This window comes from Dicentrarchus labrax, unplaced genomic scaffold, assembly GCF_905237075.1.
Source record: "Dicentrarchus labrax unplaced genomic scaffold, dlabrax2021, whole genome shotgun sequence".
In the NCBI taxonomy this organism is placed as follows: domain Eukaryota; kingdom Metazoa; phylum Chordata; class Actinopteri; family Moronidae; genus Dicentrarchus; species Dicentrarchus labrax.
Genome location: NW_026136705.1, coordinates 8655502 through 8672436, shown reverse-complemented (window position 1 = coordinate 8672436; position 16935 = coordinate 8655502). Strand labels below are relative to the sequence as shown.

At 44.7% G+C, this 16935-nt stretch overlaps 1 protein-coding gene across 2 annotated transcripts in view; it reads left to right on the top strand.

The window, feature by feature from the left end:
* The first annotated feature begins 240 nt into the window (after positions 1–240).
* The window catches only part of nrip1b (nuclear receptor interacting protein 1b), a 36921-nt gene continuing 20226 nt past the window's right edge, over positions 241–16935 (top strand). The window contains exons 1-2 of one of the 2 annotated variants that reach the window (XM_051401447.1): positions 241–509; positions 5623–5704. The gene's annotated coding sequence lies outside the window, so the exon portion shown is untranslated. The remainder of the gene's footprint in view (positions 510–5622; positions 5705–16935) is intronic. The other variant, XM_051401446.1, reaches the window with a different exon arrangement.

Sequence of the window (16935 nt, the reverse complement as noted above, 5' to 3'; positions counted from 1 at the left end):
ATTAACAATAGAAAACAATTGAATTACAATTGAAACGTAGAAAAATAGTTAACTACTAAATGAATATAAAATAATAAAGCATTAGCTGTCCATTCATGCATACTATCATTATTATTAATATTATTATTATTATTATTGTTGTTGTTGTTATTGGGAGCAGTGTGTGCAGCAGTGAAGGCTTGTTCCTTTAAGGGTGGTGTCAGCGGCAGGCAGTAGGAGGAGTGTGTCTCCGCTCACTTCTCCACAGCGAGGGGACCCTGAGAATAAACAATTCCCTCAGACTACACGCTACACACCTCAGCTCGCTTCCAGTCGCAGCACCAAAAAAGAAATAAACCCGAGGCTTTTTTTTTTTGGACTAAATTTTTTTATTTTTAAAGCCTGCCTCGCCATTTCTGTTTCCCTGCCGAGAGTGTCAAAACAGATGCGACCGTTTTCATTGGATTTGCCTCCTCCTGTCGAATAACAACGATGCGCCTCTCCGGCTGACTGTGGGGTGGACAACGCAGGTAGGGGATCTAACGTTACGTGCCGTAGATAAACGCACTGTCATATCGGGAGAATTCTTATTACAGCTGGGGGTGGAAAATACACGGGTGCGCATACGGGACGCGGTGTCGAGGATTGTTTCTAGGTGTTGTTTCGAGGGAAGGACGGGCTGTTCGTGTGTCGAGCCGAGGCGCATATGGATATAGCGCTGAAAACGCTGCATAAAGAAGCGGAGAATGGAGCTGGCTGTGTGCGCTGCCATAGGCTTCTGTTATAGCCCACCAAGTCGCTTAGTAATAACGGCCACTGTCTGTATTCCCCGGCTACCATACGAGCCATAAACGAGGCCTGCAGTAGAGCTATTTATCTGTGTGCAAATCAGCTGAAATGAATGCAAATTGTAGTGAATTTTACCCTCATCCACCGACAGCTAAATCAAATAAAAGCGTCCTACATTTTCTAAGTGGATTTTAAGCTACTGTCACGCACTGACCATATGAACACTGAATGAATAATGCCAGCCCGTGGGTTCAGTTAATAATAAGACGCGCTGTAGGGATGCCACAGTACAGTAATGTAACGTTAGTACAGTTAATGTAGTTCATCACGTCGGGTCAAAAACAGTAGACAGCCTCCTATTTTGAAGTCGTTTTAGCACCACCAATGGGAAACACTCCACAGTTGCGCTCTTCGGTTCCACTGTTGGTAAGTCCTGCTCCTGAAAACGATGGACCTCAAGGCCTTGAAAAGGACCCAGGTGTAGTTATATGTTGAGCTTGAGTCATAAATAGGCCTTTGGAGGTGTTAGAATATAGCGTTGTCTTGGATGCATTAGGCTACTTAATGAGAAATCTGCTTGGTTGCCCAGACTCATACTTCACTGTGAGCTTTTCATTTTTGGGCTTGAAAATGTATTAATGTCTGAAAGAGTATTACATTTGCCTCGCATATTTTTGGATTGCCCCCCTGTAGTGTTTTACATTGCTGCTGCCTCTTCAGGGGAAGTCAGGGGAAGTCAGGGGAAGTCAGTGACAGAGGCACTAACCCCAGCATGTACAGTAAATACAGCGTAGGCGAAGGTAGCTACAATGTTACAAAGCATTATCTCACTCTGTTGCTACAACAAGTCCATATTACAGCCACTATGAAGGTAACATTAGGCCTTCTAATGCACTATACATGGCCATAATCTGGATTCATGACTTAGTTAATGATCCTCAATAATGGTCATTTAGTTGTGCAGTTTTACCTACATTACACCACATCCTTAAAGATCAACTCGTCTGTAACCACTGGCTGGTCCCTTTAAGTTTCTGGAAGGTTACTAGTTCCGTCTGCAGACCAAAATGTACTTGCTTGAAGTTGGTCCATTGCAACCTGTCACATCACTGTGTCATCATGTCAGATATGTTTTGATAGAGTTCAAAGACTTGGATGTTTCTCAGTAACTGGCAGGGAGGCTTTCTGAATGGCCTTTGCGTAGGTGTTCCTTTTCCTGAAATGTCCTATTGCTTCATTGGACTTTGGATCAGTGTGGAGGCAAAAGGTCAGGGGCTGAAGTTTGCTGCGAGTTACAGGAAAGAGGGCAGAGTACATCTTCAGTTCAGGTTCTAAAAGGGCAATTTACAAAGCTTCCCAACAGCAACCCGTTAGGATGTTGTAATATGAGGATTTAAAAGAAAACAGCGTGCTGGGTTAATGTGCTACCTTTCACAGAACCGCTGTAACTTGGACTAACAACCTAAAGTAATGTGGAGAAAAGTCAAACTTCTTTAAAGCCCTGTAAATACTGTCTGTGTCTGGGGGTCTGCCTTTTAGCCTTTCTTTTGTTGAGCATTTAAGCTGCTTAATTATTTGACCTGAACTTACACAAGATGTTCAAGGTAGTTCAGCTTGTCCTCTTTTGCCACAGATAACTAAAACCTGCACTTATAGCCCAGCTTTAAAGTTGCAAAAGTGCTTTTGTTTGAGTGGTGCGGCCGGCGTGCTGTAACTCAACGGCTCGTATGTACTGGATGTAGCATGATTTGACTGGGCCATCTGCTATTGTCCAGGGAGCTGCTGTTGAGTGATGTGCAGTAGCCTGCAACAGAACCAGAGGACATTCAAATGGCCAAATGCAAATGATGTCGAGGCTGCTGAACAGTCACAAGACTGGACTCTGCACTCTACTCTCTTATCCACTGCCTTTCATGACAGCAAATCTTATCTGCCATCAAAACTCCGCTGCTGCTGTATGAAAGTGACATGTTTTGACGCGTGTGTTTTTGGGGCTCATGTAGGTGTGTTTGGCACAGAGGCTGTATTTTGCTACAGCGTTAGAAAGTAATTACTGGATCACACTGCTTGTTGCTACTTAGTGACTTTCCTTTCTCCTTTAAATTATTTGATGTAATAGTGTGTTTTTATGCAGGGTGATGCTGCCACAGATACAGGAGTACCTGCCCAGGCACTTATCTCTACTAACAGCCTCTCTAACTACTACCACTGTGCCAACTCAAACCCCACTGTTTGTAAATCTGTCAGTCACAGTAGCATGAGACACGGGGGCAGACAAAATCGAGGGCTTCATCTCGCTTTTTGATTGCTGAGATACTCTGCAAAAAAACCCCAACAAACTAATGTGCAATCTACCAGAACAAGTGTCATGCATTTACTGCAGAGTTTTTGATTTATTATAGACCTGGGAGCTGCCCAGCACTTGTGTTGTTGGCCACCGAACATTGTTCAAGGGCACTTTGACAGTAGATGTTGAGGAATAGAAGTGCATTTCTCATCTACTTACAGGCCCATACTTTGTCAGCCCACGGAAGATTCAAACCCGAGACCTTTTGGCCACTGGCTCATTTCTCTAATTGTTTGAGCTCTATAATATTTGTGTCGGGCATGCTTTAAGCCAAATCATTTTATTGTTCTCTTTATTGTTTGTTTATTCGATAGACACTCTCTACTAATAACAATAGCCAGCACTACAGCTGTTATTGGGCAGAGATTTACAGCGCAACAATTATGCTGTAAATTTAATATTCGGACTAAGGCATTTATCTCAAATTGATGAGACAGAAACACAACGCAAGACTAGTCCGTGCTGTGCTTGATCAGAGTGTTTGAAATGATCAGTTTTCAGTATCATACCATTAAGGGGATATTAACCCTCCTTAGTATCTTGACTCTTCTTTGCGCCTCCTCCACACCTCTTATCTCTCGCTGGATTTCACACACGCACATATTATACAGACTACAGTGTCAGACACACAAGTCTTGATACCGCAACAGGGCCATATTGCATAAAATTGGAATAGAAAATGTCTTGAAATGGATATGACAAACACGAGGCTGAAATGTCAAGGCTTGAGTGATTAAAGTGTAAACATACACAGACTGATGCAGCCACTGAAGCCAACAAAATTGGATAAAAAATGAATTTACTATACAGACATTAAAACTATCAGAGGAGCTCCACTATTCTGAGCAAAGAGGCAGGTGGAAACATAGTTTAGTCGTTATTTTAGCATTTTTCACAGAATATTCTGCCACCGGAATACTAGAATGAGAATCAGAAACCAAGGCACAAAACTATTGATGTCAATTTGCTCTCTGAAATAAGATCATTGTGTGGGCAGTTTGAGAGTATTCCCTCCGTGTGCCGCTTGGAAGATAGGGCTTACTAAGGGCTCTCAATTATGGCAGCACTATCTCATTCAGAGACAATCACTCCAGCTCCTGTTGGTGCTTCTGTCATGAACAGAAGGCAACCAAAGTCAATGGGAGTCATTCTGATGACAAGGCAGGAACTGCTAAATGCGCCTTTACAGCCATCGCTCCTGGATGCGGGCTGGAATGACGAAACGCACTGAAGAAAGATGGACGCCTCCGCTGCAGCCCCTGAGAGCTATACTAGCCGGAGCTCATCTGTTGAATGACTCCCCCTCCTCCTCCTCCTCCTCCCCCTTCTCCTTCCCCTTCACCCTCACCTCCAACTCTCCACCCCTCTGTCTTCGCACTTCACCTTGGCCTTGGCGCAATGACAGGCCCCTCAATTATCTCCACCGATTGATCGCCGCTGATTGCAATTGCCGTGAATTATTTAGACTTTGCTGAAATTGCTCGCTAAAGGGGAGGGAGACCAAAAGAGAGAGATATTGTCGGTCAAATAAATTACACGTTCAGGCATCAGCCCATTTAGAAAACAACAGCTGTGGAAGCCTAACTGTGCCGATCAATGAAGCAGAGCAGGGAAAACAGCATCCAGCTACCTTGCACTGTGGTAACAGAGCTACCAGCTCAACACCAAACCTCCACCGTCCCCCTCCTCTGATATGTTAAGTAAAGACTGAGGACATGTAGCGTGGAGCAGCAGACCTCCTGGGTGATGTGAGAGGAGCTGACTCTTTTCCTGGCCGGGCTGGTGTGGTCACAGCAGAGGAGCGGAGTGGAACTGACTCCCTCCCTCCCTCCCTCCCTCCCTCCTTCACTCCTTCCCTCCCTCTCTGCCTCTCTTGCTCCTGTAGCAGAGCTGCTGCTGCCCCCGGGCTGTAGAGGTGCAGTAGGAAGGTTTCTACCATTGTGGCGAGCGTGCTGCCAGGATGCTGCAGTCAGGCGAGGGGAAGGTCTCTGCTTTGCCACAAGCGGGCCAATGTCACAGACGTGACAGAGTGGGCGGGCTGCAAGGGGAATGAGGACAGACGCTCATAGATAGGAGGAATACCCAGGCTGTGTGTACATGTGATGGAGAGCGTCTGCCTTGTCTTCTAACAGAGGAAGACAAAGGATAAGATGGCAGATACTTGTCTGCATGTTTGTGGCTTTTGTTGGCAATTGTTTAGCTGCAACAGTCAGAGGATGTGTGTAATTAAGTCTGTGATAATACAGTCGTTGATCCCAAGGATCATAGCATGCATGGATTCACATGAGCTTGCGTCATGCCTCACTCAAACAAAACAGCTTCTGACAGGCATCAGACAAGGCTACTGCACCTTGTGTGCTAACTGCTATTTGTGTTGCCTCCAAATGTATTATCGCATATGTCCCTGGCATGGTTTAAGAAGCCTAAGGTTTGAAAGCTAGAACAACGGGTCACGAAGTCCAGAGACTGAGGTCGACTGTTATTCAACTGTGTCTTATTTTAACCAGGTTATGTGGCAGGAGTGCAGGGGAGAAGCTGGGGCTAAGTGAAAATGCCACTCATTCCTGAAGAGTCCCTGGCCTCGTCAAGGTTAGTGGCTTGTCTTTGTAAGTTGAGGGATTGATGCATGAGCCTGTCTGGCGCTGAATTCAAAGTCCAAAGCTGTCACAGGCAGCAGCTCTCTCCCCCCTCCCTCCCTCCCTCCCTCCCTCCCTCCCTTTGCAGGCTATCACAGGGCCCCGTCCTTCCCAACTTCTTAGCAGCCTGTCCTTTTGGGAACCTTGAGCAGCCCAGGCAAGGACACAGCGTCTGGTGCAGTAAGCCTGTGCAGAGGGGGAGGCTTTACGTAACGTTCTGCTTTAAACATGGGTGTATGACTTCCCTGACACGGAGCAGTGCAGTGCAGAGCTGCACGGCTCACAGCACATGTCCCCTCGGCCCCCCTGGACAAGGAGGGGGCAGAGAGATCCCTGCAACTTAATTATATCTTTCTCTTTTAAAAGCTTTCGTTTGAAATTAAATTTTCCCAGGCAATTAACTAAAGAGGAGTTTTCAGAATTTATGAATGAATGATGGATATATTGCATAGGACGACAGGGGAGGGAGGGAGGGAGCGGGGGATGCATATGCAGTATATGCTGCGAGGTTGTGTCTCTGAGATTTATTTCCATTGCGAAACGGGTGAAGTTCAGGAAAATTCAGGCATCATTAAACTTTGTACCTGAGAGCTGCTCTTTTATGCCACCACAGCTACAACACTTCAGATTTCATAGTACACCATTCTACTGTCAATGCTTAGGTTATTTTCAGTGTCACCCTGCGAACACTCACATACTTTCACATTGCATTCAGGGATGGGCAGAAAATGCAAGAGCTGGGGTTTCCCCACTTCCTCATTCACACAGAGCTATCTTCTAGAAGTTGGATGTAACTTGCTGAATGATGTTACGGGCTGCACACCCCAAATCCTCTTTTGGCTTGAACTGTAATTGTGTAACTTTTTGGCTTCTGGTGATGAGCTGAATTGTTGCTGGGCAACAAGGGACCTGTGCGGGTGGCCGTGGAGAGTCGGAGCTATGTGAGTTCAGATAGATCTGCAGCACATTATCCGGCTTCCCAAAAGAGGAATGTCACTGAATCCCCCTTGAAATAAATAATTTTTTGCATATTATTCCAAGCTAGATGAATGGTCGTTCGTCTAAAATAATTTCACATTAAAGTCTGTCTTCTAAGACACATAAAGACCAGCCTTGTAATGGCTCTGACATTACAGATTCCCTTCCCTCCATTATAAATTTGTCAATGAATACATAAATGACTCATTGCTCTTTCAATAAACATCTTTTACAGAACATGGTTAAATAAGTGGCGCATCTCTAAATTAAAAAATGAATGCACTCCCACACCACAAAGCAAAGACCGAGGACATTTGGCATAACCCCAGCCCCCTCTCTTTCACTGGAAGTGGTCTCTTGAATTTCTGAAACATGCTGTCCTTTTGTGAAGCTGCAGCCCACTTTTAAATCCATTAGTGAGGTGGCGTTATTTAGTGCGTCCTCACTAGAGCTGGGTAAACAGACCGAAAGCCTGTGGTTCAGACGTACAGCTCTCTCGTAACTGTGTTAGAAGGCGCCCAGTAGTAGAGAGGCCATTTGAGAGGAGAAGGAGAGCACTGGGCTGATGACTTGAGGCAGCCATATGACCTATTACTTTGGGAAAATGGACTGGTGACCAGAAGATTGCTGCCTCATACTCTGCTCACCCGCTGCCCTTGAGCAAAGGCAATTAACCTGGATTCCTCCAGTAAATATCCAGCTGTAGAAATGGAAAGAGATGTGCAAGAGTGATAATCGTGTAAGTGACTTTGAATAAAAGTGTCCACTAAGCAGGAAGATTAATACAGCTAATAGAATCGTAGCTTGTGTTTTCAAGTTATCAAGGACCCAGGACTGCTGAACATGTAGAGGAGTACGTGGTCACCCCTCCTCCCCTGTGTCTGTCTTTGTGCACCCTTATACACACACACACACACACACACACCCATTCACAGACTTCTCTCTTTTGCTGTAGCTTTAAGGCTAGTGCGTGACCTTGACCTGATTGCTGAGGGGCTTTTTAAGTAACTCTCCAGAAGGAGATCCAATCATGTGACACCCTTCACCCAGCCTCACCCCCTATCGTCTCTCCTGACCTTGTATGTCTATGAGGATGAGGGGGTGGAGACATTCGCCACAGGCGTGCATGCAGCTGCAGGGGCTGTCATTCAATTGGGTAGTTGCCCCAAGGTCAAACGGGGTCAAGGTCGCATCAGAAAGAGCACCGTGAGTCCAACGGCTCCTGCCCCTCTCTGAATTTTGGAATGGCCGACCACAAGTTTCTACCCGGTTTGACTGCGGTGACGAACTGTGCAGGTTTAGTCATCCTCTCAATTCTTAATCACTGATACCAGCATATGTCAGGGAAAGGTTGCTTCATGTCCAGAGTGATTCATGTCCAGAGTGAGCTGGCTGCTAGGATTTGTGCTGTTGCAGTTGCCTTCACTCACTCCCTACAGCTGCCCCGATGCTTAAACCACGCTGGCTCACTGTCTCACTTTAGAGCACGCTACTGTCTCGGATTCAGAGTATTTTTAAGCTAGTACGTTAACATTTCTGCCCCCTGGATATGTTTACCATATGGCTGGGTAAATCAGGATCTCGGCCCACTTTGTTAGAACATGCAATAATAAGCCCTAGCCAAATGCCAGTCTTTCTGCATATGACTCCATCGCTTATCACTTTTTCAGAATATTGTGCTCTACTTTGTCTTAAGTTGTAGAAGTGGACAATCAGACGGAGGTCCCTTTAGGGTTGCTGCAGCCTATTATGATGCCATGTTTCTATGTAGCGTGTGCTGTGAGAGGGAAATGAGACTGTTCTATTATAATCTGTTCATGTCAGTTATTATTCTTTGTATCATTCACAACTTTGTTTCAATTTTAACTTTATTTCTGAAATGATGACCATGTATTATTTCAAATATTTATGTAGTCAGTTTTATAACTTTTTTCACACATTTTTGGGGGGCTTTGTGGCACCCTACACCCTAAACTCACCCACTTGGATTAAAAGTTTGTTTCTTAGTTTTCTCTGGTGTTTACAATACGGCCGCACAATTAATTGTAATATTATCGAAATCACAATATGACCATGTGCAATATCCGAATTGCAAGAAGCTGCAGTTGTTTGATGGTAAAACATGTTTGTTTGATACAGACCGCAACAACAGTCGCAGCATCATGATTTTAATTTTAGTATCTCTTGCAATGTTTTTGTTTTTTTATCATATCATACAGCCCTGGTTTGCAATCAGAGGGCAAAAGAGCAGTGTAAGAATTGTAGTGAATCTATGTTGACTCACAACTCAAATGTAACAACGATATGATTCTATGCAGTGTGCCGTAGAAAAGCAATTGAATTAAATTCAGCAAAAGAAAGGGCATTTTGTAAAGTGATGATAACCAACCCGTAATGTCATCAGTGCAACTACTGTAAATTCTAAGCTTGACATAGTAAGAAACTCAGTCTAATGATTGGTTAAGATAATCCCTATGAATGTAATCTATGCGACATGAAAGGCATCCTAGCTGGGTTAACTATATGAAGGAGTAAAGACTAATTTCCAGTCATGTTTTCATAGAAATATACTCTTTCTTTACTCTCTATGGAGCCATGTGTCATTAATTCTCAAACGCTGTGCTTCTCATCTCACTGACTGTGGCGTTATTGGAAAACAAGCCGACACATGCCATATTCTTCAGCTTTAATAAAGCCAACTGATCATGTGCTGGATGGAGTGAGGCATTATGCAAGACTGTTGCCATTGTAAGGATGGACGGAGAGGCTTTAGTAGGGGAGATCCCGATGAGCATATGTCCTGTATCTGTTACATACAAAGAACTGTTAAAGCTTGTGATACAATTCACAATTAGTGGGGATGATCATTTTTGCATCAAAATTTGATTTTCATTTTTTTTTAACTATTCAAATCATGATGATGGTAAATTTGTTGGGGTCAACAAAAACAAAAATGTTTTCTTAAATCTGGAGAACAATATTTCTAGGCCAGGGTATCTGTGCAGTCTGTAGTCTATCTCTACAGTACTTAATTATCATGCTGTTTTTAATACTTTTTACCTTTTTCAAAAAATTGCAGTTAACCCTTGCCCTTACTTGTTCTGTTTACTTTTGTATAACAAACTTTTCCTTGACAAATTTGAATTCAGTGCTTGTTTATCAGGCTTTTTTTTTTATCATTATCATGGGTGGCCCCAGTGGGAGTCAAACTCCAAATCCCTGTCCCTGTGGTCCCAACACTTCAAAAGCTTTCTTGATTATGTGCAGAGAGTTGTCTCGTTAGACACAACTAAAATAAAGGTGATTACCTGCTAGGATTTGACATTTAAAATCAGACGTCAATTGCTGTGCGTCTGGATACACCTTGAGCTCTCTCTCTCATACACACACACACACACACACACACCCAGAGGCCTAGAGGAACCTGTAGCTTGTATAGTTTGGATGTTGATTTTCAAGCTTAGCCCATCAGAGGTGCTCCTCCTAACTGTATTAGGTCCATAGAGAGTAACTGTTGCTTACTCATATGTCATTTTAAGTTAAGTCTTGTTTGTGTTAATAAAGGTAATGGAAGCTACAGTAAAGCTTGTAAAGCTTGTATAAGAGTTTTTTTTTTTGCACATACACGTACACACACCTAGAGTTAGCACAGAGGAGCTGTGTGCTTGTGTAACTGTGTTTACACGTCGGGAGGCTGGTGCTGGCACAAGAGCCAGACGAATGTGGTTTATCCAGGGCCTCTTTCTCTCTAAGCCACCTTCCCTTCCATTCAGCATTGACCTTGGTGCTTATGAGGAGGCAGGGCTTGACCTACATCCACCCCCTTAACTGGAACTAGAACCTCCACCAGCCCGCTGAATAAAGAGACCTGACACCCTATTCTACTTTCTCCAACAGCCATTTTCTCTCTGTCTCTGTCTCTCTCTGCTCCTATTTGCTGCACTTTACACATAAAAGTACAGTTTTTGCAGCGTGTCTGGCAGCAGAGGAAAGTGGAGCAGCGGGCTTCATGACTCGTCTCTGAGGCACCAACATGTCTGTGTGCACTAGGTCACCATTAGCACGCAGGGGCTTAGCACCGGGCTGGTGAGAGTTTAGCGGCAGGTCAGCCCTCCTCTGGTTTTTAAAGTGGAGTGTCAAACTGTGGCTGATGCAAATGAGTACACACGCAAACACATGTAGTCGCTAGCATCTGGTGGGACTAATGTTCTTGTATGGGCAAACTGTGTGACACTGGGGTGCTAACATAAGGCACACTAATGTTTGGAGGGCTATTTGACAGTCTATTTGTAAGAGGTTTGTGTACCAAACTTAAGCCATGCTGTGGTTTAAGTGTGTAAAATTGCTGTAATGCATAGTTACGAGTAGCTTGCTACTGCTATTTCATTTGACTTTGTCAGCCTATTTCTCAAATTTGTCTTGCGTCCCACGGCATACACTGTTTCACATACATTAAAAGAACACAGCCTTTAACCAAACAACAAATCAAACACATATTGCATCAGACATTACGAACAAGTAGCTGCAGTGCAGTCAATTTAATCGCTTACTTTTACATTTAGAGCTGAGACTACACAGGTACCAGAATAAAAGAGGAGGTAGCATTGTTCAGTTCAGTAAGTCTCTTTAAGGGTAAAAGGTTTTTAAAAGGTAATAATTAAATGTCACTCACACTCCTACAAATATAGCTCTTGAACAGAAGCTAAACAAAGGTTGCTAAGCGACACAGAGGCTCCAGTGAGTGATGAGTGATGATTTTTGGCTGGCGCATTAATATTTAAATTAGCAGTCAAAGGTGTGAGTTGATTAGGTATTTCACAATGGCTTCAAACAGGAATCCAACACTGATACAAAGGGCGTTGCAGAACAAACTATCTGTTTTATAAATGAATGGAGCTCTGTCAGAGGAGCGTGCCCGTCGAGGAGAATGTATGGAGGGATTACAAAAGCAATGCATGAGTGAGCGCAGCTTAATGAGGGAAGGGTTTGCATGAGAGCACCGTGCGTGATCCGAGATATATCATGAGCTGTCCTAACCCACACAGAGGCATTCGAGGGGGCCAGTGTCGTGCTACCAGGCATTAGGGCAGCTCCCGGCTCAGCTAGCCCCCCATAATATCTCCCCTAGCCAAGAAAGGCTCATCATTTTTCTGGCTGGATGACATGTCATACCTTCATGGGTGTTAAATGACTGCAAAAAGCAGTGTGTACATCTGTGTTTAAATAAGGCAGAGGGTCCCATTTAGCATTCTGAGTAAGACATGAGATAATGGCCCCCTAGAAGAGGAAATATAGAAATTAGGAGGTGGGTTGGACTAGTGAGGCCTGTGGATGGCGTTCAACCTCAGGAGCAGTTGTTGTATTAAGGCGTGGGAGGGGTTTTTGCCAAACATACAGCAGGCCAACTGATAAGGGTCGCCCCCATTCCAAAGGCCATAGGGAGAACACACGCCAAAATGCAAGCACTCATCACAGAGAAGCTTCTGAGTCGGTCATTTTTAACTTCTTTTCTTCCTTTGTCTCCCTCTCTCTCTCCCTTTTACTGTCTCCCTCGATCATGCTCTGCAGAACTCCTTGCACGATCTTAGGGAGGGGAGGGAAAAAAAGAAGAAGAAAAGTGGGTCAGGGCGACCTATTTTTTTTCCCATAGTTCACGGAGGCAGAGGGTGGCGGTGTTATCGTCAGTTAGACGAGGAGCAGGGCCTGATGGGGAGGCAGGGCCTTGTCGCGAGACGCAGCCACTCAGAACTGGGTCAGCAGCAGAGGCTACGTCTTGTAAACGGCTTGTCATACTGGGGAGAAAAGCTGCAAATGAACCATAGATTATACGCCCCAAGCTGAGCACTGAGGTCTCTCCTCACTCCGCAGCCCCACACTTCAAAAAAAAAAACCACACAGGCACATATAAGCCTTACAGTAACGCAGGGGAGTCTCTGAGGCACTGCCACCTCCTATAAGTTCCTCTCTTCCCCTCTCAGTCTCCAGTAATAGCGTTTGATTACTGAAGTCAGACCTGACAAGCTCAAAGCCCGAGCCACACGCGCTTTTAAGAAAGGGATCTTTTCACATTTCTCTGTCTCTGACACGGGTTGCTGTTTTCTAAATATAGTCGGCTTTCTCCCAGATTTGCTTGACTTTATTCAGGTCAGGTTATTTACTGTACCAAGTTCAACTGTGGTTTAGAAATGAGCAATACAGATGCTTATTCAGCTGCAGTGACCTCTTTGCATATCATTTGTGCCAAAGCCAGACATGTGAATAGATAATTTGCTTACATCAGCCCTCACAAGATTTTTTCTGACAAAAGAAAAAAAAAATGCTTTCATTAACTCGTTCTGGTCAACTTTGCCCAAAACTGCTGCGGTGCTGGCTGATGGTTAATCTTAATGTCAGAAAATTGAGATCAATGTCAAAGCAATGGTGGTTAAATGTTGCTCATGTTGATGCTCATGTTGTTTTTGGAAAGTTGCCCTAAAGCCACGGGGAAGGTATTATCCACAGTCACCATATATTTTTTCTATTGATTTCTAATGGGTCTCTGCCATGGCTCATTGTTTCATATCCTTTGTGTCTTCCTACAGACAGACAAAGCGGGATAAACACTGGGTTTGATCTCCTCCTCACAAATAATTGCTGTGGCTGTTGCATTGAGCTTAGACCTTAGAAGTGAAAATCGGGGCTTATTCGTGCATTGGGGTCTGCTTATGGAGCAATGCAATTTTCAGGCAGTAGAGCTCACTCATATTTCACTATGTGGAACAAATCTGCCTGTAATGAATCTCCCAGGACACTGTGGTGCCTCCACAACCGTGCCTGCGTTTTTGGCTCTTCTGCGGGGGAGATCTATAGTGGGCCTTTTTAATATTTCAACACGGCCATCTTCCTCATTTGAAAACTAGATTTGTGTCTTTGATGGGAGGGATTTCACAGCAAATAAACACAAGGTTCATTAGAGTTTTTTCCCTACCCCTATATCAGTCCTGACTAATGTTAATCATATTGGTTTCGCTCTGTGTAAAAACAGCCTTATTAGCCAAGGTGTCACACTAACAAACATAACATAATATCCCGAGGTGGGGCTAAACATGGCGGGGGATCGGATTAGCAGCAAGACTCCGGCTAGTACACACACCCGGCTCTCCTCAGTGCCACAGCTCCCGAGCCCTGCCACTGCCGGGCAGCAGACCTGTCTAATGTTATTCTTAGCCCCAGAACTTCATGTCTCTGCGCGAAAGCCCCTTAACGCTAATTGAGGAGACTGCTCATGGCTCATGTCGCTCAACAACAGCCTCTGAGGGGGTGTATGCGTGTCACTGTCTGTCTTTCTGTGTATGTGTGAAGGTGAGACATGCTGAGCAGTAAACCAGTCAGAACCAGTACTTGGCCACTCCAGCCAGTGTTGTGTTGGTATTTTTTTTCCTTTTTTTTCCCTTTTTTTGGTGATAGGAAGCCACAACAGTGCCTTTAGCAGATGGTTTCCAGCAGGCCTGCGTATGACATGTGATAACATTACAGTTTTGAAAGGTCAGGCATGAAGAGAACCAGTAGGAGGGCCAGGCCAGTCTCAGAGTGTCCAAAGCTCCATTACAGTCCTCTGCTCACATACTATTATTTAGTGTATGTGCCTTATGCTCAAAAGAAAAGGAGTTTCAAACACCCAGTATTGAACACATTGCCTCTAACAGGGCAATGCAAATATTTACTGTATTACTTGAACCTTGGTGGCCCGAGTCGCAGTCGCAGGGAGGGTGCCGCAATATTTACATGCTGATAAAACCCTCCTTTGTGCTTTTACAGTAGACTACGCTCAGTCTGACAGTGCAAAGCTAGACTTTGGACTATAGACCATGGTGTTTTCTTTTCAAAATCAGAGGTCTTCATTCGGGCCCAGCAGGTCATCATCAACCTGTCAAAATACAGGCTCTGAGGCCACCCCCTCTCTCATTTAGAGAACCTTGATCGGCGAACGAGTCAACGCTCATCCTTGGAACAGGGTTGGGATATTTGTTTTGAAGCTACAGGTCACTCTGTGCCAATAGCTGAGAGCAGAGCGTGGAGGAAAAACAGTCTGGAATTTCCTTGTACGTAAACAACACCTCTGGAGTGGATGGCTGCCTCATCACACAGGTGTATTCCATAAAGCATACCCAACCCCCCCAATCCTCTTTCCTGAAATGGCACGGAGCTTGTGCATGAAGAAGGAGAAGGCAATGGAGGAGGAGGAGGAGGAGGTGGTGGTGGTGGTTTAAAAATAAATCCGTGCAGGCCGGTCAGACATTTTGAAATTCTGTTTCTATCTCAGTCTGATAGAGAGGTTAAAGATACAGCATCCTGATAAATCTCTTCCCACCAGGGGGAACAGATAAGGAGTGGCGTAGATTGAATAAAAGAGCTGAGGAGAAAGGGGGAGGATAGGTGGGGGGTGGGAGGAGGGCTGAGATGTCTATCAGGCCGCGTGAAGGGTTTTTTTTTTTTTTTTTTTTTTTGTCTTGCAGATCCAGTTCAAGGGCGCCCGCAGGCGAGGCAGCTCTCGCTCTTGCCGTGCCAATGCTGCTGCTCAAGGTCATATGAGCCAGCCCTGTGACATTAAAGAGGAACAGGAAAGGGGAAGGGGGGGGGGGCAGAAACCATCAACCACAGACATGTACACACACACACCGAATAGAGTTGTAAGGGGGAAAAGTAGCCTCTAACTCATCAAATCTTTCCTGTGACTTTCTGCACCGGTGTCTGGGTCTACAGTGGATTTTGTTAGGGCAAGAGCTTTTTAAGGGCAGTAATGAGAGTGTCTTATTCTCTCTGCACAGAGCCAAGAGATGCTTGGCTAACTGCTTTGTAGTTGCCAGCCACACATACAGGCAGCGTTTGTGTGTGTGTGTGTGTGTGTGTGTGTGTGTGTGTGTGTGTGTGTGTGTGTGGAGTGAGAGAGAGAGAGAGCGAGGGGGAAAGATGGAAGAGAGAAGAGTCACAGTGATAAACCTCGGGGGAGGGAGGTAGAGAAGAGAAAAAAGGTCTTAAAGTTATTTAAAGGGACAGCGAACCAATGGCAGTCACTTCCACATGCTCTTCAGCTGAGGTGTGAGACTAAAGTGTGTTTGTAGCTTAAGTGAATTTCACCCTTTTTGACTGATCAGCCTTCCCCGCAAAGAGTGCACAGTGCTGTGTAAGTGAACTATAGTGCGTTAGCAGGTGGTTTCAGATAGAAGTCGTAGCCACAGGTCCAGGCGTTTAAGGTTTGTAACTGTTTTGAATATTTGTCACACAAGTCACACTGATTAGCAGCAGCAGCAGCTAAATCGCTGCAGTGTGAGTATAAACATCTTGGTACAATTACTCAGCATTTTAATTATGTCAAGCCTATGTCATTCTGTATACCCAGTGGGTTCCTGAAGTGCTCATCTGAACACGAGTCAGAAATAATCTTGGGGGGGAAGTTAGGGGGACTGAAGACTAGTGACAATTTAAACAGAGCATATTTGGACATGTCACAGTGGGAAAAGTGCAGGTATAAATAATAAAATGAATGTAGCTGCTTCAGAGACAAGGTCCTGGTATTATGCATGCTGCCTCACTGTCACACTATCATGGCTTACTCACACTTAAAACAGAGCCATCGGTAAGGCCGTATTCAGACCAAATCAGGCGGCGCAGCGATAAGCACAGGGTTGTGCGGCAGTCTGTGGGTGTGTTTGTTTGTTCTTATGAAACAATCAAAAAAATAAAAAAACAGAAGAATGTTTTATTTCTCTAATTCAGTGGCTTTCTCACTGTAGGCGCTCCCTCTACTCATTCACTCTCTAGTTCGCTCGACCACGCTGTCACTGTCTCTCTCTCTCTCTGAAGCAAACGGACACAAGGGAAGCTTTTGGTATTGCTCTTTTGCTGCATAGACTGCCAGAGACGTCAAAGCTGGGTACACAAAATAAACCAAGTGAGGACACACCTGGGAGAGTATCATAGTCAGGTCTATCAACTCTGGATAGCGCTGGTTTCAGTGATGTTTCAGACTGACAGTGGAGCAGTTTGACCGGCAGTGTGGCGTATTGGCGTTTCTCCAAAAGTTAATTCTTTTTCCACTCAAATAATGGGAAGACCAGCGTTTTGTCCCAATGGCTGATTTGGTCTGAATATGGCCTAATGCTATTTGCAACTCCTGCGCTTTTATGACAAAAAACATACGTAAAAAACACGTCTATGTGGAGATTT